Here is a 26959-nt window from a genome sequence, read left to right on the forward strand (position 1 = left end):
GTGTTTGTGTCCGAATCTGGGTCATGTGTGTTTGTGGTTGTCTTCCTGGGGTTGGCTGTGGCAGCTGCAGGCCCGGGCCTTGGCTCCCTTGCAGAAGGCCTTGCTGTTCTGGACATGAGTGTCTGTAGGCTCAGGAAAGGCCTGGCCTCAGCTTGTGGCCCAGCCACTGCCAGGCGAGTGGGCAAGACAGCCCCCTGAGCCCCAGCCTCAGAGAGGGGTCCAGAGCGAGCTTTGGTGTCTAGTGATTCCCCAGGTGGTCAGTGCCGCCCTTTCCTCTTGTGCCCCCCCAGTGCTGCTCAGAGTTCTCATTGGTTCAGAAGGCTCCCCCAGGATGCTGATGGTGATGTGATCATCCTGAGAGTTTGGGGTCTCCAGACTGTGTGTCAGTACCACGCGTCGTCACAGTGGGGTCTGGGCCGGTGGTCCCGTGTGCCTCCGTCCAGGCCTCGGCTGTGCCACTGTCCACGCTGGCTCCTGTGCCCTCCTGTCGTGCCCAGCTCAGTTATCCTGTTCTCTGGCCTCTGCCCATGGCTTTGGCTCTGTGATCGTGCACTTGGGAGTCCTGGGGTGTGTGGTCCTTTTCAGGTCTCCCCAGCACAGCCTGTCTGTGCACCAGGGACACCACCCCAAGAGTGGGAAGGGGATTTCGGCCTCAGGGTGGGGAACTCATGGGGAGTTTTGGAAAAAGCTGCAGGGGAAGACCCCCCTCCCCAGGCTGCGGGCCTCTATTTGCTCCACCCACTCCTGACAGATTATTCATGGATACGTTTTGATTTCTCCACTTCTTTCTGTAGTTCATTTTAATATTTTTGATCTCCTGAGGCCCAGGACAAAAAGCAGCAGAGACGTGCTGGAACTGCTCTTTGTGGGGGCCTCAGGTTCTGGTGAGATGAAGTGAGTTGATGTTCCTCCTGGGCGCTGAGGGCTGCGGGGGCCACCTGGCTCTCTTGCCACCAGCACTGGGGGGCCGCAAGGGGGCCTCCTGGGGTCCAGTTGCCTTCACCTGCCCTTCTGTGCCTACAGCCTGAGCACAGCGGGGTGGCGGTCCCTGTGGTCGCCCCAGCATCGGGACAGGGCTCCAGCCTGAGCCTGGAAACCCTTGAAGGTGGTGTGTCTTATGCGTGCTGGCCCGGGGGCGGTGGGGGGTGGTGGGGGGTGGTGCTCCTCAGTGATGCTCCTCACACCACAGGGGCCCCCAGGATGTGCCTCTGGTCATCCAGCCGCTGTCAGGGCTGCTGGGCCCTGGTGCCCTGCGCTGGGCGGGTCTGACCGTGGAAGTCCTCGGGGCTGCTCCTGTGTCTTCGCTCTGTCCCTCCCTGGCTGCCTGACTGAGCAAGCATGCACCTCAGTTTCTGCGTGTTGAAACAGGGACAGTATGCGTAGCAGTTGTTGGCGGTGTATTGGGGGCATGTTTGGGTGATGAATATTGTAGGTGGGCAAGGATGTGTGTTTTTGCTGCTGGACCGTGTAGTAGTGAGGTGGGAGTCTCAGCCTTCCTACGCCCCCTTCCCTTGTCTTCTGCTTGGTTGACTCCATCCCTCATCTGATGGCCCTTGAACTAAGCTGGACCTGTCAGTCATGGAAGGGGCATTGGGATGTGTTCCTCGTTTTGAGGGATGGCTGCTCATGGGTCAGGTGGGCAGTGGGGGTGTGCTGCCCGCCTTGGGCTGGAACTGGCCCGGCCCCTGCGTGGTTGAGAAACAGGCCGTTGGGAACTGCTCACTTTCCGAAGGTCCTGCTTCCCAGGGTGGAGACCGGGGATGCTGTTTGTTCATGGGGCCTCGTCCTTCAATGCTGAGTCCCTGCAGGAGTGTTTCCACAGAACTGCCTGCCTGGCAGGGGCTTGTGGACTAAGGGTCCCCATGCTGTGTGAGCGTACAGAGTGGAGTCTGTGTGAACTCCCAGCAGTGGAGCTGGGACAGGTTTCCCCTGTCACCTGGGGACGGCTAGGCCATTGGCGTGGAGGAGCGTGGACTCTCATAGTGCCTGCTGGGCAACAGCTGAGGCTTTGGTGAGGGAGATAGGCGATAGGGATTCCGCTAAGGGGGCACGTGTTGTATGGTCAAGCTCAAGTGGCCATGGGAGAGATGGTGTCAAGAACGTCCATTGGGCTGGAAGGGACTTTGGCCAGCCTGCCTTTCTAGGACCACGTCTTTATCGTGGGGCTAGGCTCTCAGATGCCCTCAGTCTGGGCACAGGTATAGAGGCTTGGCTGTTCCTTCATCCACTGGCTTTGCTCGAGGTTTTTGTGGGCCCCATCATGATTTCCTGGCTCCTGATGCTTTGCTGAGAAGGTGGGGTGCTGTTGGTGCCCTGCAGCCAGGCTCCTGGATGGGCCCAGCCCCGCGTGCAGGAGAATGGAATCCGCAAGTTGGGCTGGTTCTCAGTGAAGGCCCCAGAGCGAAGGCCCGGGACTCATCAAACAGGAAACAGCAGCCTCTGGTCAGCTGAATGTGAGTGAGGGAGGGTGTGGGGGGCCGGCCGAGTGCCCTCATCTGTGTGTGGTGAGCAGGGCCACGTTGAGGTGGTCCTCCAGGTCGAGGCTGTCAGCCCATCAGCCCGTCTTCAGCCATCCTGCTAGTTTCCAGCACTTCTCTTTGTAACTGGGCGGGGCTGTCGGCTTGCTGGGGGCAGCAAGTTCCTTGAGTGGCCCTTGCCTCAGTCCCTGCTGCCTGTCTGGGGACCCTCGACCAATGCAGGGCTTTGAGAATAGAGCTGTTGGCTCCCAACCTTGCTCACAGCCCGTCCGAGTACTGTCTGTCTGAGATGCCAAGCGAGGCCCACGAGGAAGTCTGGGGAGGTGACCGCCGGGCGCCGGGAGGGCCTGGGGGAGGTGGTGCTTCCGGGCCCTGCACCCTGGCCGTCTGGCGGGAGGTGTTGGTGGCCGGCGGCCGGACTCTCTGTGGCCCAGAGACTGTTACACAAGCAGCAATAATGTGTCTCTTTCTAAGGATTGCGAAAGCTGGGGAGGATTTCTCCACTGGAAGAATTATGCAAGTTTCAACTGAAATGTTTTTAAAAAGTTTCTTTGTTTTGAGTCAAAATACAGAGGCTGAATTATTTCCTTAAGATCTGTGAGAGCTGCGGGAGAGGGAGAAGCCTCCACTCTTCCCAGGGCCCTGCTTGCTTGCTTGCTTCCTTCCTTCCCTCGGGCTGCCCGTCACAGGGCATGGGGTGTGTTCGGGGGAGGTTGGGCCCCGAGGTCACGAGTGGGAGCTCCTGGCCACACGTGTCCGTGTGTTAGTAGGGGCCTGTCAGAGCCCCAAGAAAGGATGGGAAGTCATTTCTGGGGGTGTGAAGCTGTCGCAGTGGGGTCTGAGGCGGGTTCCTGTTGGTGTCGGGTTAGAGCTGTGACTGGTGTCTGTGTGTCCATGTGAGTGGAGTGGGGTGGGTGGGGACTCAGGCTGTGTCTCCACAGTGTGGCCAGTGTGGCTCGGGCCCTGCAGGGTCCCAGGACGGGCAGGGGAGCCCGCACTGTGACCCACCTCTGTGCGTGCAGGGCCGGCTTCTCTGGTAGCCCGGGAGCAGCCGGGGTGCTATCGGGTTTATGGCATTTGAGTCTCCTCTGATTTTACGTTTTTCACTTAGAAAGACTCAAAGAACGCTGCAACTTCTTGATTTTGCAGCTACAGATAATAATTCAGGAAGTCTCGGCGTGGCTCTGTGGCCGCACAGCCCGCAGCGGTCGGGCCTGCCCCGCGGTCTGGGCTCTCCGGGGAGACCTTTTTGCGGCCGACCTGGGGGTTGTGTGTTTGTGGTTGTGTTGTTGGCTTCGTGTGGGCCCCCAGTTCCGGGCCCGGAATAAATACTTGTCAAATGACTCACGGAGACATGAAATCACTAATGTCAAGGTTTATTGGCAGCTCGGCGCTCGCTGGCTAGAAACGGAAGGAGCGAGCGCTTTCCCTGGAGTGCATGGAGCTGTCCTGTGGGGCCTCAGGGCTGCTGGGGGTTCAGAGAGGGCTCCACCTGGACAGGCCCCGACATGGCTCCCGCTTGGATGTTGGTTGGCTACTCTGAAAGGAATGTCTCTTGTTGAAAACAGGCTTCTCGGGGGCTACCATGCTGCTTGTCACAGAAAACGCGGTGACGGGTGGTGAGGGGGTTTTGTGGCTGTGGGCGGAGGAAGCTGGAGCCACTGGGCCTGAGGGTTGGCAGGACCGCGGGTGGTTGGAGGGAGGGGGTCTGAGGGCCCCGGGCACCCGTGAGACCTCACTCAACCCCTGAGCCCCTGTGAGGGGTGTTGCCGAGTGGAGGTGACCATCACGTGATGGGGAGGGTCTGGACCCCTGAGACAGGGCTGGCAGTGAGGAATGGGGCTGGGCTTCGGGACTGCAGGTGGGGGTCACCTGCGTGTTGGGGGTCACCCACTGGGTGGCCCCGTGTGCCTGCGCTCACCTCCCTCTGCCCCAGGAGCTCTTGGCCACGTCTTCACAGGAGCCAGGCGGTGTGATTGGTGTCTGAGGACCTGGCTGGAACCTGGGCCTTTTCTGCACCCCACTCTCACCTCGTGCATCTCCTGGGCTGCATAGTGTCCCGGGAGGGCTGAGGGTCCAGGTTCGTGTGCAGTACACAATCCCCAATATCAGAGCCCCCCATGTGTGGCCCTCGCCAGCGTCAGCCACGTGGGCCCTGAGTCCCGGGGAGCCTGGCGGCCCTGCTGGCCTGGAGGGTGGTGGGGGCTGTGACTGGGCCTGCGTGTGGCCAGCTTTCTCTGTGCATGTCTGTCACCTTGGCTCTGTTGTGACCCCATGGCACTGGTTTGTGGTTCAGGCCTGGTGGGTGGGTGCAGCATCCACGCGCCGTGCTGCGGTCCTCCAGTCCGCGTGAGCTGCCTTCAGAGGCTGACCTGCTCGCTGACTGGGGTCACTGTGGTCCCCATGGTGCTGGTGGTTCTCTTATGGCTGTCATGGTTCCCCCCGCCCACCCCCGTGGATGCCTCCTGTTTGCCTGACATCTCCTCTTGCTGCCCTTCAACTGTTGGAACAAGAGGGGCCCTTGGTCCTGGGCACCCCCTCGCCCTGCGCGGGGCTGGGGCTTCTCTTGCAGGGACCCATGGGTCCGGCCATGGACAGAGAGCTGCAGAGTCTTCACAGAGAGCCCTGGGGCCTGGCTGGCCTCCCCTGTGTCTCCCAGCCCAGCCGCTCTGGTTGTCTGGGTCTGACTGTTGCCCGCAGTGGGGCAAGTGTCTCAGGTGTTCTCTGAGTCCCTAGAGGAGGTGGGGCGGGGGCCACGCTGCCGCCCTGGGAGGAGGGCAGGTGCGTGTGTCTACGGGTGGTTCTGGAAGCTCCTGCCCAGCCCCCCCCTCCAGGTCAAGGCATGGGGGAGTCTCTGCTGGCCTTGCCTCTCCCTCCACTTGGGGTGGGGACCCCAGGTTTGGCGTAGTCCCTGGGATGCAGCCTCTGCAAGTCCAGGGAGGGCAGGCTGGACGTGCAGAGGCTGCTGGCTCCCCCCACCTGCCGCCTCCCGCTTCCTGGTGTTAGAACCACGTTGCCCAAACCATTAAAAAAATTATACTCCCGTGTTGAATGATATGCAAATGTAGTCAATTAAGCGAGGGGATTTTAATTAGCAGTTTAAGTTCATGTGTGAAGTGCCTAGCCTTAATTACTTGACAGTTTTGTTGTAAATTTGCTAAGTTTTTTTTTGCAGAACTATCAAAACTGTGATTTTTTTTTTAACATCCTTGTATGTAATAAGTGTCGCCCAGCTTGCCTGACCCTAGTGGGTCTTGTCTGCATTTACAAAGCTCCTTAAACTGTGAAAACAAGGTAGGCCCTGGGCTGACTCCTTGCGGCTCCGATAGTTAAACTGTGTTCTGAGTGGCCGAGGGGTCCTGGGCTCCTGGGTGGTGGACCCGAGACCCTCCTCCCAGCTGGGGTCTGGCTGCCTGCAGTGGAGCTGGGGCTGGGCAGTGTACTGATAGGTGGGACTGCAGAGGTCTCAGGCTGCAGCCCCTGCCCAGCACCGTGAGCGGCCCACGTGCACTGTGTGGCCTGGTCCCAAAGTCCCGCCCTGAGAGCCCTGGTCCCTTGCTGCCGAGGACCTGGAATTCCCAAATTCCCAATCTCGCTCCTTCCCCACCTCCAGGAAAGAGGACCCCCTCCTGCTGCCGCATATCCCCCACCCCCACTCCGTTCTTCTGACAATGCAGCCCACCCAGCCTGGTGTCCAGTTTCTACTGAGGGAGAGGAGATGTGTGCTTGTTTGTTGGATTCGGTTTCATGTTGGGCTCTAATTTTCCTATTGCTGTTGTTGAGGTGGTCTCAAGTCATCCAGGGGTCTTCTGTGGTTTTTAGTGCCCCTCCCAGGTTGTATTATCTGAGCTCTGGGTGTTTCACATATGCTGTTAGGATTTTAAGTGTTTTCTTGAACTACCTTGTGATATCTCTCAGCAGTCAGTGTGACAGGGGCCCTGGCCGGGACCCTGCAGAGCAGGTGGCTGTGAGTTGGGGAGGGATGGGGTGCAGGCCTTCCGAGGGGCTCGAGGGAGAGCCGTGGAGCTCCGAGCCACCTGGGCCTCTGCCTTTGCTTGCTTAAGCTTTGAGGGGTGAGCAGAGTGGGCCCAAAGGGTGATCCCAGGCCAGGTTCCTGCCCAATGGTGAGCACCCAACTCCCAAAGGGCCAGCATGTGTGTGGACTTAACAGTGGGTGGTGGTGTGAGGGCAGATTCAGGTGCCCGCGAGTGGGGAAGTGGTTCATGCAGACACGTTCCTGGTTCCACACCTGCTTTCATCTCACTCATTTCCTCTAATGCCTTCTCGATAAAGCAGACCCCTGGCATCATTTCACACGTGAGTGTTTCAGTATCCGTCTAACAGATACGGGATCATGGGAAATCATTACCTTGGGGCTGTTAGCGTGCCTGGCAAAGTTGACAACAGTGTCTGAATGCCTGCGGGTCCCCAGCCTGTGTTCAGATCCCATGTCTCAGACATGGCTCTCCAGGCCTTCCTCATCCACACCCCTGTGTACACGTGTGTCATGTGCACGGCTGTGCCTGTGGGCAGCCACGGAGCACTTTGGTGAGCAGTCTGTGGCGTTGAGGGTCCTGGAATGTGTTTCACATCCAGGGACTGGGCTGTGTTTTTGTTATTATGCGAGAGTCTTCAGAGAGTGTCTTAATGTGGACTCCTCCCAGGAGCTTCAGGGCAGCAGCGCGGAAGGTCATGTACACTTGGCACCAGCTTCCAGCGCCCCCCGCCCCGGACTCCACCATCCTGAACGTCCCTGTGTCTGGACCTGTGTCCAGTGTGTCTGTGGCCCTCATCTCCACCTCGTAGCTGGGGCTGGTCCCTGCTCTTGTGTGATGGGCATCGGGCCTCCCATGCGGGTGCCTATGGATGGGACTGTTGTGCATCCTTGCTGCAGGCGTGTGCATGTGTGTCTGGGTCAGAGGTCACGCTCAATTGTTTTCTGCAGGATTGGTGGGGCCTGTGTCCCGAGGGGCCTCAGGTCAGTGGTCACTGCGGGCACATCTCTTCTGATGCCCAAGACTTGAGCTGAGGCTCTCATAGGAGATTTGGCGGCTCAGAGCGAGCTCCTGACCTTGTTGGTCGCGTTTTCGTTTGTCCCATTTGGTTGCTCACACACAGGGTGCCTGTACTTCTCTGGGTATTCCCTTGGGAGACTGACCTAGAGAGGCACGTCGTCTTCATGGATTCTTGATTTTGTTGCCAAGATTCTCCCTCTTAACAGCATCAGGTACCTGCCTACCTTCCTTCATCCTCACAGCCTTACTGTCTTTCAGAATAGCCTTGTTAAAGGGGAATATCTCATTGATCCATTTTTTCCTAAAGGAGTTGGCCATTTTATTATTTTTAGTATTGCTTTTCCTATAATTTTCCTTGTGTGTCTCGTTCTTTATTGTGGTAAAATGACACTTACCATAAAATCCACCCTCCTCCTTTTTTTAAGTGCATAGCTCAGTGGTGTTGGGCACATTATCGTTGTTGGGCGGCCATCCCCACCATCATCTCCAGGACTTTCTCATCTTCCCAAACTGAAGCTCTGCCCCCACCCTCCTACTTTGTGTCTCTGTGACTCTAACTCTTCCAGGGACCTCAGAGGAGTGGAATCACATAGGATGTCTCCTCTTACGTCTGGTTTGTTTCACTCTGCGTCGTGTCCTAAGGTCTGTCTACTTTGGAGCAGGTGTCAGTGTCAGGACCGCCTCCTTGTTTAAGGCTGGATCCTGTTCTGTTGTATGAATGGACCACATTCTGTTTGTCCGTCATCTGATGACGGGCACCTGGGTTGCTTCTGTGTTTCGGTTGCTGTGCATGGGGCAAGTCCCTGCTCTCAGTTCTGCTGGGCACATCCTCACAGGTGAAATTGCTGGGTCTCACGGTAGTCCTTTGTCTGCTCCTTGAGGAACCTCTGTCCTGGCTTCCTTGGCAGTGGTGCCCCTGCGTCCCAGATTCCCCATGTCCTTGCCAGCACTGGTTTCTGGTTTTGACAGTATTTGTCCTGACGGGTGTGAGGCTGTCTTGCTGTGCTGTTGATTTGTGTCCCCTGATGATCAATGATGTTGAGCATCTTGTCATGGGCTTGTTGTGTGAGTACGCTGGTCTCTGAGGGGTGGCCGGTGAGCTTGATGTGAGACTGTTCTCACTGGAGTCTATGTCCTGCCCCTGTTTCTTGAGAAAGTTCTTCAGAGAGGAAGCGGCAGTCTTCTCATGCTTTTCCCCACACTGAGACCAGAAGTCATGCTTTTCCCCTTGCAGAGACCGGAGTCTGCCTTTTAATCTTGTCACCACACAGGGTTTGCATGTTGGGCCCAGAGCAGGGGGACACCCACCTGTGTCCTGGATAGCTTGAGGGCAGCTCTGGGCAGGAGAGCCTGCCGGCTGGATATGGACTTTCCCTCTGGCTCCGGAACAGCCAGGAGCCCACGCCCAGGACCGCCGGCCACTTGGCGTTCTCCCTCCCCCTTGGACATAGTTTCCTGAATGACTGGTGTGTGCGCCCCTCTCATGGGCTTTGGGTCCAGCCCAGCGTCCAACCATGATTTCCATTAGTTTGTCTCCGTTGGTTTCAGGAGGCCACAGTGACAGGTGGCCCGGGAGACACAGGTTGTCCAGGCAGACCAGGCTGCTCCGGGCCCTGACTGGTGGCCCTGGCCAGGGTGGGCTGTACCTGCACTGCCCACATCCCGGCCCAGGGGCTGCATTGCCCGAGCAGTTGAGTGGAGATGTTTGGTTTCCAGACATCCCCATCTTGGCCTCTTGGAGGAGCAGGAGTGGGCGTGGACCCGAAGGCCAGGGGCCGGGAGAAGTGACCCTCTGCTTCTGTGTCCACTTTGTCTTAGCTGTTGAATATTGATGAGAGTCTGGGGTGTGAGGGCGCCCTGCCGCGTAGCTCTTGAAAGGAGGGTCCTCGATTTTTGTTTTGCAAATACTGCCAGGTCTGCCTGCTGGGTGGGGGTGACGCCACTGGTTGGATTCAAAAGGAAGGCCTGGTGGTGGGAACCTGGGCAGGGCCTGTGGGGACCTCAGTGAGGGCGGCTCTTTGTGCTCTGGCTGAAGAAAGAAAGAGGAGTTGGAAACCGCTTGGGGTGGGAGGGCCCCCCTCTGCCCCACCTGCTGCCCACAGTGAGCAGAAAGCACTGTCTTTGGATCTAATTTTAACCTCTTTCTTACCCCGTTTTCTCTGTGCAGATGTTAGCAAGTATAATTTTTTGGTATCTGGTGAAGTCCAAGTTTCTAGAAGTCTAGAGAGGCAACATTGCTTAATGGGTAGGGGCAGGGATCCTTAAACTTGATTGCTGGGAATTCCCTGGTGGTCTAGTGGATAGGATGTAGCCTTTCACTTCCAAGGGCATGGGTTTGATCCCTGGTCAGGTGAACTAAGATGCTTCAAGACATGTAGTGTGGCAAAAACAAAAAGAGAAAACATTGGCTTTTTTTTTTTTTTTTGTAAAAAAAAAAAAACAGATATACCTCACTTGATTCCTGGGGCCAGATCCTGGCTCGGCCAACTTCTCACTTGTATTAGGGGCTTTGTCAGTTCCCTGGGCCCTGGTGTCCCCGTCTGTAAAGTGGGTGGGGGAGTGGGGGGTGCTTCCTCTCATTGGTCATTATGAAGGCCCAGCACTATGCCCGGCCCTGTCTCTCCCTTCCTAAGCCAGGGCATTTGACAGGAGGCAGCGGGCCGGACAGGCCATCCCAGGAGCCTGGCCGGGCCCATGTGTGGGCATCCGCAGCCAAGAGGGCCAGCGGATGGGCGCCAGCAGGTGCTCTGAGCGGAGCACACAGTGTGCCGGGCAGCCAGGCTCCCTGGCCAGCAGTAGCTCCGGGTAGCCTGGGCCTGTGTGGTGCGTGGTCAGTGTGCCCATGCTGGCTGCCCTGATGGACTGGTAGAGTCTCGGCCGACTTCCATGCTGGGCCCCAGATGAGGCGGGTGCTGGTGTGTTTGGCCCCTGTGTTGGGGTCCTGTTGGATTGCTGGGAGCTGCCCGTCCTGGGTCCCCTGGGCTCTGTATGCAGCCAGGCGTGTGTGTGTGGACCCAGGTGTCCACTGCAGCATGGTGCTTGCTGACAGGCTGAGGGAGTCCCTTCTCTGTCAGGTGCAGCCTCCAGGTGGCCACCTGGACGAAGGGAGGACCTGCGTCCTGTTGGAGCAGGGCAGGTGGTTCGGGTTTTCAGATGGGAAGATGGGAAGACTAGGGGTAACTCTTCACATGGGGACTTGGGTAAACAGCCAACAGTGGTCAGCGCTTCATCTTCAGCCTTGGTCTCAATGGAGCAGCACCGATCCCAGAGCCGTTCTTACCCAGAAAGATGAGGTTTTCTGAAAAGCAGAAACAAGGCAGTGTGTTGAGAACCCTCTTAGGAGGCTCACTCGTTCCCATCCTGCTCTTGGGGCAGAGCCTCGGGAGGGAGGAGCCCAGGGGCAGCGCCCAGGGTCCAGGGTCTTGGCTGGGGGTTGGCGAGGGGAGGGTCCCATCCACCTGCTCCTTGTCGCTACAGGTCCTCACATGCTGGATTATGCATCACCCTTGCAGAGAGTTGAACAGAATTGGAGATCTGTTTTTCAAACTAGGGTTTGTTACTGTTCAGGAAAATTTGTAATTTTGAGAGGTTTTTCATGCTATTGTTCCATTTCTGATGCTTTTGGGTCTGATTTAGAAAAACCACTCAGCGTGGCTTACATGTTGCAAGATGTCATTACCCTGCCCAAGCTGGGCATCCCCAGAGCGCCGCTGTCCTTTCTTGGCACATGTTCTTGTGTCCTTATGCCAGGGGGTGGCTTCCACGCCCCTGCGGACGGCTTCCATGCCCCTGCAGACAGAGGAGCAGACAGTCACCCATTGGTGAATCTGCCTCCTCTCCTTGGTTCAGGGCTTTTTATTTTTTAATTTGTTGTGTATTTGGCTGCGCCGAGTCTTTGTTGTGGCACTCAAGATCTTTTAGCTGTGGTGTGTGGGATCTATCCCTGACGAGGGATCGAACCCGGGTCCCTTGCACTGGGAGCACAGAGTCTTACCCACTGGATCACCAGGGAAGTTCCTGGGGCTTTTTTATTATAAGAAATTTTCAAACCTGCAGTGAAGCTTTGAGGCAGGTTCCCGAGGGTTCACCGCCATTGTCCTGCTGCATTGGAGGGAGAGTGTCTGACGCTGTGGTCCTTGGTATGTGACCGTGGGGGCCCGGCTGCAGCACCATCATGCTTCTCGCCCACTCAGCCCTCCTGTCCAGTTTGCTTCTGCCCAGGACCCACTAGGATGGGCCTTGCGATCTGGCGTCTCTGTCTGAGCCTGTCTGCTGGGATCCCCCCACCTGTGGTCCTGAGGGCGAGGGGCTGTCCTGTGGGCATGTGCCTGGTGTGTCTCTTGGCTGGTGCCGGTGGCAGGCTGGGAGCGAGCCCACCTCCCCTCGGAGATGGCAGCTTCGCTCTCATTCGTGGATGAGTCTACTTCTTCCCTCTGTAGTTAATAAATAATCTGTGGGCAGACTTTAGACCCTGGCGGTGTCTGGTCCCCGTGAACTTTCTCCTGGTGGGTTGACTATCCTTCCAGGATGCTGCCTGACCGGCAACAGGCAGCTGGCCTGCTGCTCCTCTCCCGCCTCCCCTCCCCCCACCTCTCCTCTCCCCTCCCCCTTCCTCCTCCCCTCCCTCCTCCTCCGGCTGGTTGGTGTCACCAGATTAGCCCTAGACAGTGCTGCGGTCATTCCTGCCATTATTTGATGCCTCGGTCATCCTCTTTGGGCCACCTGCTAGGGACTCAGTCTCTCCCAGTGGCTTTTCTCTGACCCCCGACACCTGCCTGACGCCCCCACACCTCCCTGCAGCATGTGGCCCATCCCCTCCTGATGTAAGGCAGCTGGTCACTGGGGGTTTAGACACAGATGCAGCCCCTTAATGTGGTCACACCTGCCCCCTAGCAGGAGCCCCCGGGCGGTGGATGGGTTCCAGTCTCAGGGTTGTGTCATGGTGGGGCAGCAGTCAGTGGCTGCTGACAGTAGAGGGTCTCGCTGCCTGTGAAAAGTTGGGCCATTTTCCGCGTCTTGTGGGTCATGGATGAGACCTGAGCTACTTCCCCTGATTTCTGTCCTGGGCCTTCCATGGGCTACATCTGTTGCCATTTCAACTCTGAGCCCAGAGGCTATGTCTGTGCCTCTGTTCTTTCCGCCCTGGATGTGCCCTGCCCTGGGATCACTCATGCTCTTCCTGCCTGGGGTGCTCCCAGGTTCCCATGTGACACATGGGGTCAGGAGGGGAGGGCGCCTGGTGGGCTGCACGCCCTCCAGATACCTGTTACTTCAGTTTGAGGTGAAATGGAGAGGATTGAAAACTGTCCCTTTTTCCATTTTAAAAATGAATATTCTACCTCAAATCTCCGAAAGCTCTGTAAAGTTAAAAAAATAATAATAAGGGTTGATTCATTTTAGCTGCCCTAATAAGAAAGATGTTGTTGTTCAGTCACTAAGTTGTGTCCAACTCTTTGTGACTCCAGACTGCAGCATGCCAGGCTTCCTTGCCTTTCACTATCTCCCGGAGTTTGCTCAGACTTGTGTCCATTGAGTCAGTGATGCCATCTAACCGTCTCATCTTCTGTCACCCCTTCTCCTTCTGCCTTCAGTCTTTTCAAACATCAGGGTCTTTTTCAATGAGTCAGGTCTTCACATCAAGTGACCAAAGTATTGAAGCTTCAACGTGAGTCCTTCCAGTGAATATTCAGGGTTGATTTCCTTTAGGATTGACTGGTTTGATCTCCTTGCTGCCCATGAGACTCTCAATCTTCCCCAGCACCACAATTTGAAAGCATCAGTTCTTGGTGCTTAGCCTTCTTTATGGTCCAGCTGTCACATCCATACAAGACTACTAGGAAAACCAGAGCTTTGAATACGAGTGTCTTGAGAGCAGTAGTCACTGTTCTGGGATGAGGTCCTGCCTTTGGTGTGACCTGATGGTCTGAAGGTCCTCTGGGTCATGGGGGGGGGTGTTGGGGGTCACGATCCCAACAGGTGGCCCAAGGCCTCTGTGGCTGGGAAGGTGACCCCAAGTTCTGGGCCCTGTGCTGGGACACAGCCTCCCAGGGAGCGTGGGTGGAGTCCTTGAAGGCTCCAGTGCTCTGTACCTGCTGAGAGTTTCTGTCTCTGTCAGCTGCTGACCACGGAGTGATGCGAAAGCCTGAATGCAAGGACAGACACCTAAGAGAAGACAGACCCTGAAGACATACTGGGCCATGGCCACCTTGCCCTCCAGTCTTCCCATATAGTCCATGGCCCTCCAGAGAGAACCAAGCCCGTGTCCCCACAGCCCCTCCCAGCTTGAGGCTGGTTCCTTGGTGAGGCCAGTGTTGGGCCAGTGCCAGACTCTTCCAGGAGAACCTGTGGGTCTAGCTATCGGCAGAAGGTTCTAAATACTGAGCCTCACAAGAACATAAGGATGGCCTGATTGGAATGAATGTTTAGGATCTAATGTGATTACAGCTGCGTTGGCCAATCTGTGGGGTACTGTGCACAATGAGTCACAGCCTCATCCATCCCGATTTGCAGACAAGCACCCCGCCAGCACCACCACCACCGCCCACGGTCAGTGAACATGGGCCTCGTGGGGCTGGGGGCCTCAGGTCCTCCCCAGCGAGGCTCCCAAAGCAGCATGTGTGCTTGTTTTCCACGTACCCTGTGTGTATCCCTGTGTCCAGGCCTCCAGGGAGGGGAGAGGGACATTGTGTGTGTGGGTCTGTCTTTAGAAGGGCCCTTCGAGGAGACAGCCTGTGAAGCTGAATTCTCTCAAACCTTCCTGCACACGTGCCTGGTAACCAAGGCTGCCGCCTCCACCAGGGGCCTTGCTTTTATTCCCGAGGACTTGTTCCCAGCGTGCGTGTGTGTAGTCGCTCAGTTGTGTCGACTCTCTGTGACTCCATGGGCTGTAGCCCGCCAGGCTCCTCTGTTCATGGGATCGTGCATTTGTCAGTAAGTGAGCACATACTCCAAGCCTGGGAGTGAGGCGGAGGCTGAGGATGAGGAGGAGCTGGCTCTGGCTGTGCTTCCAGCTGGGTGCCATGTGCAGGCCTGGCCTGCCTGCCGCTTGCGGGGCCCATGGGGGTGGGGGGCGGCGTGTGTGAGCAGCGGGCAGAGCAGGGCCTCCCTGTGGTGCCTTCTGTCGCCTGAGGCCCCAGAGCCATTAGTCGAGGGCCTTGCCCCCACCTTGCCTGGGCGTCAGGTTCTGTGTGGCTCACGTGGAGCTGAGGGACCTTCATTCGGAAGCTGGAGGATATGTGGCCCTGGGAAGCCCAGCATGAGTGGGAAGAAGCCTCATAGCTGCCCGGTGGCGTGAGGGGTACAGAGGGGTGGGGGCGACCCGTCAGCCAAGGCCTTGGCCAGGCGTGGCGCTGGTGGCCCCTGTCTGTCATGGGCTGAAGTGGACCCCCGGGGACTGCTGCTGGGTGGTGCTGCCTTCTGGATGCCTCACACCTGCCCTACTCATCCCCTGCAAGGCCTGCTCTGATGGGGAACCATCCCAGGCCCCATGTACACCCAGCATGCCTGCCACCTTGGCGGTGCCGCCTAGCCCTTGCCATGGGAGGGGACTGTGGACTGTGCTCACTGGATCCCCTCTGCCTCCCGCCACTGCTGTCAAGAGAATGGCTGGAGGTACCAGACCTCCCTGCGCCCTGGGTGACCCCGACAGTGGCAGGGGAGGCCGAGGGCCGTGTGAGCAGCCTTTGGGCTGCAGTCCTGCAGGTCTGAGCGCCTGTGGCCAGGAGCTGTCCTGAACTGTGCTACAGTGTTTCAGGTACCCCAGGCATATTCCTTGGTGGGTCCAGGGGAACTTCTCTGTGTCTCCGAGACTTTCTGAGACACATGGGAGCTTCTCGTCCATCTCTGGATGCTGATTCTGTAGAGTCGGGAGGGCCCGCCATGTTGACTGGGCTGTCATTCTGCGAGGTGCACCTGCTTGGAGTGCTGGCTGGCCTCTTGCCGGCCGCTCTAACCTTAGATGAAGCACCATCCAGCCGTGATGGACTTGTTTCCAGTTTTGGCACTGATGGAAGTGCTGACCCAGGCTCTCCTGCCCATCAGGGAAATACCAGGGTGCAAGAACCCCTTGCAAGGACCACTGCTGTCTGTCTTGTTGTTCTGTCCCTTGAGTCACCCTGTAGTGGAACTGCCTCCTCCCAGGAACGGCCAGACCGAAAGGTCAGGATCCTTGTCGGCTGCTGTCCATTTTGGTTTACGTGGTGCTCAGTCTGGACATGCTGACGTGCACCCTCTGGCTGTCAGACAGCCCTTGTGTGCGCTCCTGCTCGTCACTGTGGCCTCTGGGCGGGAGCGGAGTTAGGACCTTCTGTTTGCTTCTGATGTCCTCAGAGTCTAGGCCAGCCGACTCCGGCTGTGACTCAGCCTTTGCAGGTGGGATCATGATGTCCTGGGTGGGCACGGCCATGGCGGCTCTTCTTCCTCCAGATGCCCTGTCCCCATGGGGGGCACAGGTGGGACCTTTAGCCCCTTGCTGCCCGGTAAGGCCCACTTTATCAAGTGGTAGGACGTGTAGGCTTGTACCCCCACTCCCCAGGCACACGGACATCATTTCTTCATCTGCCTGGGGTTTGAGGGTTTGATATTTATTTTTACCATTACACAGGTATCCTCTTATAGCTAAAGGGCAGAAGGCCCAAACTCAGTGTCCCTGTCATGTCTTCCCCACTTGGCATTAGGCAGGGGCTTCCTGTGCTTCACAGCTTATCCTCTGTTGACTGCATGTTTCTCAGTCACCTCCAGGCCTGCCCAAGCCTGTGTGTCTCAGGTCTGGATAAATCGACCCTTCATGCTGACCACTGTGACTGTGGGACTGTTTACCCTGAGCTGGTGGACAGTTCTGATCTCACTTCCTGTCTACTCTAGGTCCCGTGTTCTGACCTCCCTTCTTGTCTGCTCTGCGTCCTCCATCCTGGCAGGGCCCCTGGTTCTGACCTGTCTGCTCTAGGTCCTGCATTCTGACCTCACTTCCTGTCTGCTCTGTTTTCTACATCCTGACATCACTTCCTGTCTGTCTGTTGTGTGTCTTGGGTTGGTCAGTCACTGTTTTCCTGCTCCCGTCGGTGCTATCCCCTCTCGGAGGCCGAGGTGCTGGACTTGGTGTGTGCCCTGCCTCTTCCTCCTGAGCCCAGCATCCGACAGGTGGCTATGCAGGCCTGGTGTGGGTGCCTGCCCCTTTTGGGGTGCCTGGTGGCATGTCCCAGATGTTGGTCCACTGCTCTCCGGTGACCTGGAGAGCCTTCTGACTGGATGTCGGCCTCTCTGTCTCTTGGTGTCACTTTCTGGAGATTTCTTCCAGTTTACTGTCATGTTCATTTTCATTTTATTTCTAATTTTTATATTTTAAGTTTATTTTTGGTTGTGCTGGGTCTTCATTGCTGTGCAGGGGCTGTCTAGTTGCGGTAAGTAGTGGCTACTCTCTAGTTGCTGGGCGAGGGCTTCTCATTGTGAGAGTTCTCATCACAGAGCCCAGGTTCGTTGTGGCTCATGGGCTTAGTTGCTTCTAACATGTGGGATATCCCCAGATTAGGGATCGAACCGATGTCCGCTGCGTTGGTGGGCGGATTCTTAACCACTGGACTACCAGGGAAGTCCTGTGGTGTTCATCTGTAATACTTCTTTTGTTGCTGTTGTTTCTTCTGTAAAAGTACTCACCTGTTCTGTTCCATGGCTTGTCTCCTAGCCCCAGGGGTATTGGCTGTGGTTTCCTCTGAAGTCAGCTTTCAGGTCCTGCTTTTCCCTCGATGGTGGTTCTCGACCATATGGTTTTATCATGGGGAAGCGTAGTGGGCAGCAGGGCGGGGCAGGGCCGGGCACTTAGAGTCCACTGAACTGTTTCTCAGGCACGCTTGCAGATGAACCCCTGGTGATGTTCTCGAGAAACGTCCTCCTGTGGTCGCAGGCGCCTGCATCCTGTGCCTGTCCACGCGGTCCCTGGTCCTTCTCTGTGCTGCCCGCCCAGTCCCCTCCCACCCCCATGTGTGCCTTTGCTGGAGAGTGGGGGCTTTGGCAGTTTCTGAGAGGAGAGCAGGGTTGAAGTATCTTTGTTCTTCCATCTTGAAATGAATTTTCTTTCGTTAGCATTTTAATTATTCTGTCTTGATGTGTTTCTCTGAATTTGTAGAGGGTTTTGGCATTTTAAGCATTCAGGAAGGAAGGGCATAAAGAGCTGCTTTAAAAAGGAGGATGCGTTGTTGCCAGTTATTTGTGATCTTAACCAGAAGTAACCTTCAAATAAGCAAGATTTATTTTCTCAAAGTGTTTTATTTCTTGCTAGTGTGTGTGCATGTGTGTGCACGTGTGTGCGCGCGTGTCCACACAGGGTTCACTGCCATTGAAGGTCTCACACTAAGCGTCTCTGGCTGAGTGTGGTCTTGACTGATGTTTGGACAAATGACTCAGACCCCTTATTCTAAGACTTAATCATCCCTGAAGGATGACTAAGTTCCAGATCCTGCCGAGCAGAGTGCAGTCAAGGGAGAATGTGAACCAGGACAATTTTAGAACTGCTTTTTAAAAATGGGTTGAAAACTCTTTGTCAAGAAGCGAAAAGAACCAGCAGGAGCTGGTTAGTAATAGAGGTTTGTCAGGACGAATCTCGTTTTCTTTTCTCTCTCTCTTTTTTTTTTTTTTTTTTGAAATTTTCTCCCTTGGTTATTCTAAGTCAGCACACGTGTTTTATCACAGACTGCCCCAGACCTTGGCTCTCCTCTGTGGACCGTGGTATGCAGCTGTAACGTGCTCATTCTTGGCTCTGGATCAGTCCCTCTGTCTTGCTGGTTTTCTAGGGCAGAGGTTCTAAAGCTTGAGCTTCAGAATTCTTCAGTGATGAGCCTGTGGGTTCCACCCTGGAGCTTCAGATTCCTGGGTCTGGGGTGGGTGCTGAGACTTTGCATTTCTAACAAGTTCCCAGGTGAGGCTGCCGCTGGGCCCCCCCACCCCGGCCCCGGAAGAAGCCCTGGGCCGAGGCCAGCCCCCACTGTCTGTGTAGATAAAGCTGTATCTACTCGCGCCTCGCCCCTGGCGTCCACTTGGCCTGTGGCTGCTTTTGTGGGAGTCTGGAGCAGCTGGAGTGAGAATGCACACCCTGAAAAGCCAAAAAAAAAAAAAAAAAAGCCAAAAAGACAGTTTGTCCTTTGCAGGGAGTACGTGCTGGTTCTGATCTGGACAAAGAAATGACTTGAATGCATGGTGACGGCATTTTTGTGAATCTTTTTGGGACAGAAAAGGGTGTGTTTGGGATCGACCTCAGAAGAAATGGCGGCATGTGCTGCTCGTGTACACATGTCACTGACCTGTGGGGGTTGTTTCAAGCCGTGGAACAAACGAGTCCTGGAATATAAAGGCTCCGGTTGGGATAATTGCTGTATAGTTATTTTAAAGGCAGCTTTTTAAAGGTATAATTAACATAATAAGCTGTGCACATTTAAAACATACAGTTTGATAACGTTGACGAGTGTGTACACACGTGAAGCCGTTGCTGCAGTCGAGGAGGAGGAGCTGTCCCTCACCCGCAGGGTGTCCCGTGCCCCTCGGTCCCTCCCCACCCCCACCCCAAACAGCTGCCAAGCCAGCTTCCTTCGCTCTAGATGGGTTTCCTTGTCTAGAGCTTTATGGGAAGGAAATCTTTTTTTTTTTTTGGAGGGTCTCATTTCTTCCACTCAGCACAATTATCTCAAGATTCTTCTGTGTAGCTGTGTTAGTGCTTGGTTTGTTTTGTTTTTGGCCCGCTGTAGGAATTGCCATGGTTTGTTTCTTCATTCACCTGTGGACTGATGGGATCCTTCCCAGTTCTTGGCTGTTACTCACAAAGCTGCCGTGAACACTCCTTGTGAGTTTTGTTGGGACACACACATCTCACTCCCTTGTAGACACCTCGATGTGAATGGCTGTGTCCTGTGTGTGCAGGTTGGCTTTTCTGGAATTGCTGAGCTGGCCTAGGCATCCCCGTCGGCTCCCGCGTCCTCACCAGCACTGTTGCTCTCTTTGGGTTCAGTTCTTTTAACAGGTGTGGAGAGATATCTCTCCTTGTGGTTTTAAGTTGCATTTCCCTAATGACTAATGGCTTTGGACATCTTTTCATGGGCCTATTTGCCGTTATCTATGTACTATGGTGAAGTGTCTCTTGAAGTTTTTGTCTGTTATTTGAGTGGAGTTGTTATTGGTGAATTTTGAGAATTCTATATGTATTCCGAATGCAAGTCCCTTTTCACATTTATGCTTTGCAAAGCTTTCTCCCTGTCTGTGGCTTTCTTTTTTTGCTCTTTTGAAGAGTAGAATTTGAACGTTTTCATCAACTCCAGTGTATTGATTGGTTCTTTTAGATTGGAGTTTTGATGTTCTAGATGAGAAATCTTCTCTGATGCAAGGTCACAAAGGTGTTTCTCTTCTGTTTTCTTCTAGAAATTTTGTAGCTTGAAAATTTACATTTGATGCAAGGTCCGCATCCAAGTTCACATTTTTGCATGTGGATGACTGTTCCAGTCCTGTTTGTCATAGAGACTATACTCTCCTAATTGTGTTATCTTTGCACTTTTGTCAAAAATCAGTTGTGTGTGTGAGTTTATTTCTGGACTGTATTTTGTTCACTTGTAGTCGATGTGTCTGTATCAATGCTGTGCTGTTTTTGCTTATTATAGCTTTATAGTTCTTGAAATCAGGTGACATTAGCTCTCCAACTCTGTTCCTTTTCAGAGTTGTTGTGGCTGTTTTAGGTCCTCTGAATTTCTATGTGAATTTTAGAATCAGTTTGTCAATTTCTATGAAAAACATCTTGCTGAAATTTTGATTGGGATTGAATTGAGTTACAGGTAACTTGGGAAGAACTGAGATTTTAAAACTTTTTCATTTCCATCTCCTAGTCAGGTTACATTGCTGCATTTATTTAAGTTGTTCTTTGTTTCTCTCAGTAGTATTTTGTGGTTTTCAGGGCATAGGTCTTTGATGCCTTTTGTCAGATTGATTGACTTATCTCTAAGCTTTCTCTTTTTCTTTTTTGGTGTTATTGTGATGATTATTGGTGTTTTGAAATCAACCTACTTGACCATATTGAAGGAGAAATATTGCATGATCATCTCAGTTGATCCAAGAGTATCTGATAAAACTGTTCATCAAATTGGGCTTCCCAGGTGGTGCTAGTGGTAAATAACCCATCTGCCAATGCAGGAGACATAAGAGACACTAGTTTGATCCCTAGGTTGGGAAGATCCCCTGGAGGGGGGCATGGCAAACCCTCTCCAGTATTCTTGGCTGGAAAATCTCATGGACAGAGAAGCCTGGTGGGCTACAGTCCATAGGGTCGCAAAGAGTCAGACATGACTGAGGCGACCTAGCACACATGTACCATCAAATTAATGGTGCAGACTCTTGTCAAATTAGAACTAGAATTTTGTTTCCTAATAAAGGGGGTTTACCAAATATCTATAGCAAATAGTTGCCATAATTAACACTGAAATGTTAAAATCATCCTTTTTTAAAAAGCCTTTTTATTTTGTGTTGGAGTATAGCCGATTAACAATGTTGTGATAGTTTCAGGTGCAGAGCAGAGGGACTCAGCCATACTTATGCATGTATCCATTGTCCCCCAAACTCCTCTCCCATCCAGGCTGCCACATAACATGGAGCAGAGTTCCCAGTGCTGTACAGTAGGTCCTTGTTAATTACCCATTTTAAATAGAGCAGTGTGTACATGTACCTTTTTTTTTTAAAAAAATCATTTCCTGATTATAAGTTGCTGGTATAATTGATTTTTGTATATTGATTTTGCATCTTGCAACTCCTTCTAGTAGCCTTTTTATAGATCCCTCAGGGTTTCCATCTGTGAGTAAAGACAGTGTTACTTCCTCTCTGACTTGGACGCCTTTTCTTTGTCTTGCCTGATTGCACTGGCTGGAGCCTCCAGTGTTCTGAGAGCAGACAGCCCTGCTGCTGGCCTTGGGGGAGGCGTGATGTCTCACTGTCAGGCATGCTGTTAATAGGTTGCTGGGTTTTGTAGACGCTCTTCAGGAGACTGGAGAAGTTCCTGCAGTTCTGTCCTTTATTTTGGCCAGGAATGGATGTTGGGTTTTGTTCAGTGCTTTTTTTTTTCTTTGCATTTATTCATATTATTAACATGGTGAATATCTTTTTAGTTTATTAATATGGCAAGTTGCACTGGCTAATTCTTGAATCCAATGAACCTTTCGTTCCCAGGATAAACCTCCCTGGTCGTGGTGTCTCATACTTTTAGAATGTTGTTGAGTTTGACTTGATAAAATTTCATTTATAGTTTTTCCAATTGTGTTCATTATGAACATTTGGCTGTAGTTTGTTTTTTTTCTTCTTGTAATAGTCTGGTTTTTATATCAGAGAAATGTTGGATTCACATAATTATTTGGGAAGTATTCCCTCCATAAACTTTCTGAAAGAACTAGTAATTCTTTTAGAAATACTTGGTAGCATGTATTTTTGAAGCCTATTTAGGTTTGGAGGGTTTTTTTTTTTTTGTGGGAAGTTTTTTAACTATTCAGATTATTTATTCTTGGTTGAGAGGTTTTTTGTTTGTTTTTTAATGAGTAATTGCCCAGTTCATTTGAATTGTCAAATTTATTGGCATGGGCTGTTGACAGTGTTTTCCTGTTGCCCTTTCATAGTTGTAGAATTCAGGGCAATGGCCCCTCTCATATTCCTGATGCTGATCAGTTTTCTTTTTTTATTTTCCTGATCAGTCTGCGTAGAGGTTTATCAGTGTTACTGGTCTTCTCAAAGGACCAGTTTGGGTTCACTGTTTTCTTCTGTTATTTTTCTGCTGTCTGTTTGTATTGATCTTTGTTTTAGTTTTTATATTTCCCTTTCTTTGACTTGCTTTGTGTTAAGTTTGTCCTTTTTTTAGTTTTATATGGTGGATGTGGAGCCATTTGTTTGTGACCTTTCTTTTCTTTTTTTTTGTGATCTAAATGTTTGGTTTTCTCCTGAGTCCTGTTTTAAGGGAATTGCACATATTCTGATGCATTGTTTTCATTTTCATTCTGTTTAAAGCTCTTCTAATTACTTTTCAAAGTCATCTAAATAATGAGAGGAATCAATATATTTATGTATGTGGTAATTGTTTCTTGCTCTGCTCTTCCTTTGTGTAAACACAAGTTTCCATCCGGGGGTGTTTTTCTTCTGCTAGAAGGATGTCCTTCCACATTCTTTGTTGGTATAGGACAGCTGGTGATGAGTTTCTGTATGTATAAAGCGTATTTACTTCCGCCTCTTTTTTTGAAAGATATTTGCAATGGGTGTAGAATTCTAGGTTGATAGTTTTTTTCCAAGAAGAGGTGGCAAGAATACACAGAAGAACTATACAAAACAGATCTTAATGACCCAGATAATCACGATGTGATCACCCACCTAGAGCCAGACATCCTGGAATGCAAAGTCAAGTGGGCCTTAGGAAGCATCGCTACAAACAATAGTGGAGGTGATGGAATTCCAGCTGAACTATTTCAAATCCTAAAAGATGATGCTGTGAAAGTGCTGCAGGCAATATGCCAGCAAATTTGGAAAACTCAGCAGTGGCCCCCAGACTGGAAAAGGTCAGTTTTCATTCCAATCCCAAAGAAAGGCGATGCTAAAGAATGTTCAAACTACTGCACAATTTGCACTTACCTCACACGCCAGCAAAGTAATGCTCAAAATTCTCCAAGCGAGGCTTCAACAGTTTGTGAACCGAGAACTTCCAGACTTTAAAGGTGGATTTAGAAAAGGCAGAGGAACCAGAGATCAAATTGCCAACATCTGCTAGATCATAGAAAAAGCAAGAGAATTCCAGAAAGACATCTACTTCTGCTTCATTGACTGCACTAAAGCCTTTGACTCTGGATCACAACAAGCTGTGGAAAATTCTTAAAGATTTGGGAATACCAGACCACCTGATCTGCCTCCTGTGAAATCTGTATGCAAGACAAGAAGCTACAGTTAGAACTGGACATGGAACAACAGACTGGTTCCAAATTGGGAAAGGAGTATGTCAAGGCTGTATATTGCCACCCTGCTTATATAACTTATATGCAGAGTACATCATGCGAAATGCCAGGCTGGATGAAGCATAAGCTGGAATCAAGATTGCTGGGAGAAATATTAATAACCTCAGATATGCAGATGATACCATCCTTATGGCAGAAAATGAAGAGGAACTAAAGAGCCTCTTGATGGAGGAGAGTGAAAAAGCTGGCTTAAAACTCAACATTCACAAAACAAAGATAATGGCATCTGGTCCCATCACTTCATGGCAAATAGATGAGGAGATAGTGACAGACTTATAAAGAAGGCTGAGCACTGAAGAACTGATGCTTTTGAACTGTGGTGTTGGAGAAGACTCTTGAGAGTTCCTTGGACAATGAGGAGATCAAACCAGTCAATCCTAAAGGAAATCAGTCCTGAATATTCATTGGAAGGACTGATGCTGAAGCTCCAATACTTTGGCCACCTGATTAGAAGAGCCCACTCATTAGAAAAGACTGTTGTTGAGAAAGATTGAAGGCAAGTATTGAGGGTACAGTAGAAGACGAGATGGTTGGATGGCATCACCAACTCAATGGACGTGAGTTTGACAAAGCTCTGGGAGATGGTGAAGGACAGGGAGGCCTGGCATGCTACAGTCCATGGGGTCGCAAAGAATCATACACAGCTGATCGACTGAACAACAACAACTTTGAAAATACTGATATGCTGTGGTTCTTCATTCCTCTTTCTGGGATATCTTTATGATTTTCATTTTTATTAGCCACTTTCCAGGTAGTGCTAGTGGTAAAGAACTCACCTGCCAGTGCAGGTAGATGTAAGAAATGTGGGTTCGATCCCTGGGTTGGGAAGATCCCCTGGAGGTGGGCACGGTAACCCGTTCCAGCATTCTTGCCTGGAGAATGCCATGGACAGAGGAGCCTGGTGGACTACGGTCCATTGGGTTGCAGAGTTGGACTTGATTGAAGCGACTTAGGATGCACGCACACATGCACTGCTTTTGAGCATCTTGATTTTGATGCACTTTGCTGTAGCTTTCATTAGATTGCATGTGTTTGGGGTTTATTGAGCTTTTGGGGCTCGTAGTTTTGAAGTTTGGAGGGTTTCTGGTCAGTGTTTCTGAAGACTTTCTGCTCCCCCACCGCCTGTGGGAACTCCAGGCACCCATTGAGTCACTGTTTGAAGTAGCCCAGCGCAGGGGTGCTCTTCCCCTCCCTTGTCCTTGCTCTCTGTTCTGTTCTGAGTAGTTTGTCACCAGCCCCTCGGGGTCACCTGTGTCCCCTCAGCACGTCTGCTCTGCCAGACCATCCAGTGTTGTCTTCATCTCGTGGGCGCTTGACTTCACAGACCTTCTGCGTCTCTGTTTAACTCCTTGAATGTGTGGAGTTTGGCCTCAGTACATGTGTGCCTTGGAGGGTTCATGAATCTCCTTGTGGTGGCTCATGTTTTCCTGCTTCCTTGGCTGTAGACGTGCTGATGCCAAGTGTCCTGAATTCTTGTGAATCTCCTCCGGCTTTATCCTGGGTCACTTACTCTGAGGCAGTTTAATTCTTACAGGTCTTGCTTCTTTGTTTTGGTAGGTCACTCCACCCTGTCCCCTCGAGTACTTCTGGTGGGTGTTTCCCAGCCTCAGGCAGTCCTCACACACTTGTGTGAAGGGGCTCCTTCAGGTCCCCCTGGACCATCAGCTGTGTCTCTGATTCTAGGGCCTTGGGCCCCACCTGGATCCCCTCCCTGCACTGCTGCCTGGGGACTCAAGGCAGTGGGCTGGGTGGCTGGGAGCTCCCCATGAGAGCTTCTGCATCTGGGGTCGCTGTCCTCGGTCGCCTGATGTCCAGTGCCATGAGGGCGATTGTCTCCTGGATCTTGTCTGAGTTTTAGCTGGATGTTGGAGGGGGTGATTAGTCCCTTTGATGCCATTTGGGCCACAGGTGCGTCCTCTCCCCATGGTGTGGTTACTGCCCCCAAGTTGGCTTCCAGCTTGTCTAATCAGGCTCTCTTTTCATAAACAGCATTAGAAAAATGAGATCGAGAGTTTAAAATTGCCATTGTCTCACCTGATGCTGGCATCTGCATCCGGGAGGCTTCCCTGCCCCGGGGAGCCCTGGTGGGGGACAGCCTGGTGCCACCAGAACCCATAAAAAGCAAAAACGACTGGAGACTGGAGTAACAGAGCCTCGGGTCATCTCGACTGCAGGAAGGAGGGGAGCATGTCCAGCTCTGAGGTAGAAGGTTTTGAAAGCTCTCTGAATTGTGCTGACTGGCATGTCCATTGTGAGCAGATATGTTTTCCTTTCTGCAGTAATTTTGGCTACATTAGATTCGTTTTTGTTAACATCTTCATTACTGCCTTTTCAATTTTAGTCAGAATTGATTATGAACAAAGTGCCGTGATTTTGACTATTCAGAGTAGCAGCTGTGTGGAGCCAGCACTTAACCAGCCTAGTGACAGACTTGTGTCCACACACTCCCATGGCGGCTGCGCGAACGGGCTCATGTCCACATGCTCCCGTAGCGCCTATGAGAAGGGGGACGTCCTGTCCACGCACTCCCCTGTTGACTGCACGAACAGGCTCGTGTCCGCACGTTTTTTATGGCGCCTACCAGAAGGGGCTTGTGTCTGCACGTCCCCCTGGTGGACCCCCCCCCCCCAACCCCAGAAGGGGCAGTGCTTATAGTTGAGGCCTTGGCCACTGAGGAAGGGGGTTATCAGCTGCCACTCACTTGAGCTTGAGCAGAGGCAGAGTTGAAAGTCCTGAATTTCAGACACTCCCAGGCGGTGTGGTCCCTTTCAGAGGAGGAGGTGTACGCTGGTGACCGTCTGGATGGAGCAGGGCTGTGGACAGTGCCTCTGTGCCCTCGTGTCCTCACCCTAGAACACCACATCTGCCCAGACCCTTCCTTTAGGTCTAGAGGCACAGTCAGTAGTTTTGGGGTCCAGCCAGGCCATGGGGAAGCCGTATTCTCCTGAGACTCTGAGGGGGAGGGGCTCAGGCCAGAAGGTCAGCACTGTGCTGTGGTCTCGCTGGGGGAGGGGCTGCACATCTGTGCCCGCGGTGGGCCCTGGGCATCCAGTCACGGTGGGAGAGGGTCATGGGCCTCCTGCATCCAGTGCCCCCTACCCTGTGTCTGCCCAGAGGTGCATTGGAGAGGCTTCACCAGGCAGCTTGAGCTCTGGGGCCAAGGGGTCCGGCTGCTGTGGTGGCCTGGGCGCCAGGTGGGGAGCCCCTTGGCAGGGGTCACTCTCCCTGGACGCCCATCCCCTGGTGCCTGGCTCAGGCCCAGGGCCCCGGCTCAGTGTTTTGCACAGCAGGACCTCAGCCCTGCTGGGTTCAGGGTGGGCTGAGGCCCCGGGGCACCCGATGAGTGGAGGGTCTCTGAGGGGTGGAGGTGGGGGGAGGTGCTGCCATGGCTTGGTTGCCAGGGGCGTTTTCCTTCCTGAGTCAGGAAGGCCCCTCGAGGGCACATGACTGCCTGGAAAGTTGT

At 53.0% G+C, this 26959-nt stretch overlaps 1 protein-coding gene and 1 long non-coding RNA gene across 2 annotated transcripts in view; both read left to right on the plus strand.

Moving 5' to 3' along the window:
- SKI (SKI proto-oncogene) overlaps window positions 1–26959 on the plus strand; it is a 54766-nt gene that overhangs the window by 2766 nt on the left and 25041 nt on the right. The gene's annotated exons all lie outside the window — the stretch shown is intronic.
- LOC110124928 (uncharacterized) lies at window positions 15268–25808 on the plus strand. Its single transcript, XR_002309922.2, has 2 exons — window positions 15268–16630; window positions 25486–25808. It is a non-coding gene; the product is annotated as an uncharacterized lncRNA (long non-coding RNA).

The sequence above is a fragment of the Odocoileus virginianus genome, chromosome 11, assembly GCF_023699985.2.
Source record: "Odocoileus virginianus isolate 20LAN1187 ecotype Illinois chromosome 11, Ovbor_1.2, whole genome shotgun sequence".
Taxonomy (NCBI): domain Eukaryota; kingdom Metazoa; phylum Chordata; class Mammalia; order Artiodactyla; family Cervidae; genus Odocoileus; species Odocoileus virginianus.